The sequence below is a fragment of the Tachypleus tridentatus genome, chromosome 1 (genome assembly GCF_004210375.1).
Source record: "Tachypleus tridentatus isolate NWPU-2018 chromosome 1, ASM421037v1, whole genome shotgun sequence".
Classification (NCBI taxonomy): Eukaryota; Metazoa; Arthropoda; class Merostomata; order Xiphosura; family Limulidae; genus Tachypleus; species Tachypleus tridentatus.
The window spans coordinates 169,414,788-169,417,603 of NC_134825.1; the positions used below are offsets into that span (position 1 = coordinate 169,414,788).

Here is a 2,816-nt window from a genome sequence, read left to right on the forward strand (position 1 = left end):
ACAGTTGTTTTACATATGTCTTCAATATCCAAATTTTGGTATGTTTTATTTTTCTTCTCCAAGCAATAATACTTTAGGAAAAGATTTAGGAGAATAAAGTCAAATCCGGTTTTTAAAATTACAAATGGTGAAAACCCATTATAGAAAAGCATGAAAGATACCGACCAGTCTTACCTAGGATTGTAATTGCTTTCGCTTTGTATGTTTCTCGTGTTTCCTACAAGCATTTTAAGTAGGGTTTTTCAAACGTTTTACAATATATCTACGAAGAATCTTGTGAATACGATATTTATACAGTTCATAAGTACGAAAAGATATTTTTCATTTTATTTTGGTGTGTTTTTCATTTCTGTAAACGCCATTAAAGTGAATAGAGCCAAATTTGAGAGGAGAAATATGTTAAGCAGCAAAAGGTTTTTTAACACTTCACGTAATTTTCAAGACACGTTTACGCAACACAATCATTTAATTCTACTAAACTCATCTTTACCGCCAGCTGGTAAAAGATCCGAAGTGGTAAAAAGAAATACAGAAGTGAAAATATTCGAATATACTTAGAAATCTCGTGAAGAAGTCCATTTTAAATTCGTATATCAACTGATAATACATATAGCAAGACCAGTGCTATAATGAACTATTCTTCTTGTCAGTAATGTAATGGAAGATTACAGATTAAAAAAGATTACTTACGTGAGTCTCTACTGTTAATGTGGAACTGAGACAGAGAAATAAATCATCGTCCATTTAATGCCGATATCATTAATAAAAGTGTCGTTTAATGGTTTTTACACATTTACTTCTCTTCAAGTTTATAGATGGCTAATCCGGAACGTGTTAAATGACGTAAAATTACGTGGATTGTTGTGAATGCAGGACAGTTGATGTTTGTTTGTGTGTATTTTTCAATAAATTCAAGTTACATTTACAGAAACGTATTTTATTATTGGTTTCATTTCGCTAATAACAGATCAATATCCCCATTTGTTTACGAAACACAAATGATTGAATCTAAATGTATTGAGAAAATCACGTCAACGTTGAAGAGTTATTTTTTGTGATACCTAAAAACAAAGAATTCTTAAATGCTAAACTAGACATAAAATAATCTGCTTTAGTCGGCTGACCGTTCTTCTAAGGAGATAAACGGGAATAAAAAAGGAAGTGTGAAATGTCAGAGTTGGAGACTTGGGTTTTGTTAACTAGTCAAATACGAGAGGAAAGTGTTTAACAAAGGATATATACTCTTTAGAATACGTAGAATATAATGTTATCTGCAATGTAGAATCTGGGAGACCCTTTGAAAAACTTATCATTGAATATTTGCAGGATATAGACAAAGCAGACGTGCAGTAAATGACAAAGAGAATTGTGATATACGAAAGACGTATTGCCCAGTTACGTGTAAAGTACTCAGTAGAGACATCAGTTTCTTAGATCGTAAAATGAAAGAATCTGTTGTATATAGAAATATAAACCAACAAAAACTGATATAATGGACGTTCTCTCTTTTCTCTTTATATAATTTATGTTAGATAATAACATAAGTGGTATTTACTCTTGTTTCTCTAATTTTATTGAACTTTCCAGCAGTGGCGTAGGCTTAAGAAATAATTGCAAATTATGAAAGTGAAGTCAGGAAACAACCTACGTGTTTCGAGATGGAATGTTGCACGTATGCAGATGTTGTTCATTTGATTGTTCGCTATGAAGCACAAAGCAACAAAATTGCCCACGACGGGTATGTAAAACGGAATCTAGTTTTAAGATTTCGGAGATTTGCAATCAGGAGGCAGATGTGGTTAATGCGAAAGAAATATTCGTTTTTTCATATGTTTCATTTTATATTGTTAAAGAAAATCAGCTTTAACGTTCTGTAGAGCATTACATGGCCAGGTGGGTTAAAACATTCGACTCGTAGTCTGAGGGTCGCGGGTTCGCATCCGCGTCGCGCCAAATATGCTCCACCCTTTTAGCCTTGGGGGCGTAATGGTGAATTCCACTATTCTTTGGTAAAAGAGTAGCCCAAGAGTTTGCGGTGGGTGGTGATGACTAGCTGCCTTCTTTCTAGTCTTTTACTGGGAAATTAGGGACGGCTAGCACAGATAGCCCTCGAGAAGTTTTTGCGAAATTCCAAAAGAAACAATATATTGTTCATAATTATTGAATAACAATAGACTCACTGTTTGGTAATCCACAAGATGTATATTATTTTTTCTCTGCTTTATATAGTACAATTGTTTTGCATTAGATTAGACAATAAATGGGTTCCATGGTGTAATGGTTAGCACTCTGGACTTTGAATCCAGCGATCCGAGTTCAAATCTCGGTGGAACCTACAGTTATTTAACGTATGTCTTCAATATCCAAATTTTGGTATGTTTTATTTTTCTTCTCAAGCAATAATACTTTAGGAAGAGATTTAGGAGAATTAACTCAAATCCGGTATTTAAAATTACAAATGGTGAAAACCCATTATAGAAAAGCATGAAAGATACCGACCAGTCTTACCTAGGATTGTAATTGCTTTCGCTTTGTATGTTTCTCGTGTTTCCTACAAGCATTTTAAATAGGATTTTTCAAACGTTTTACAGTATATGTTACGAAGAATCTCGTTAAAACGATATTTATACAGTTCGTAAGTACGAAAAGATATTTTTCATTTTATTTTGGTGTGTTTTTCATTTCTGTAAACGCCATTAAAGTGAATAGAGCCAAATTTGAGAGGAGAAATATGTTAAGCAGCAAAAGGTTTTAACACTTCACGTAATTTCAAGACACGTTTACACAACACAATCATTTAATTCTACTAAACTCAT

General features: G+C 33.1%; 1 non-coding gene across 1 annotated transcript; it reads left to right on the top strand.

Moving 5' to 3' along the window:
- The first annotated feature begins 2,263 nt into the window (after nucleotides 1-2,263).
- On the top strand, nucleotides 2,264-2,335 carry TRNAQ-UUG (transfer RNA glutamine (anticodon UUG)). The gene has a single exon. It is a non-coding gene; the product is annotated as a tRNA-Gln (tRNA).
- Nucleotides 2,336-2,816: the final 481 nt, after the last annotated feature.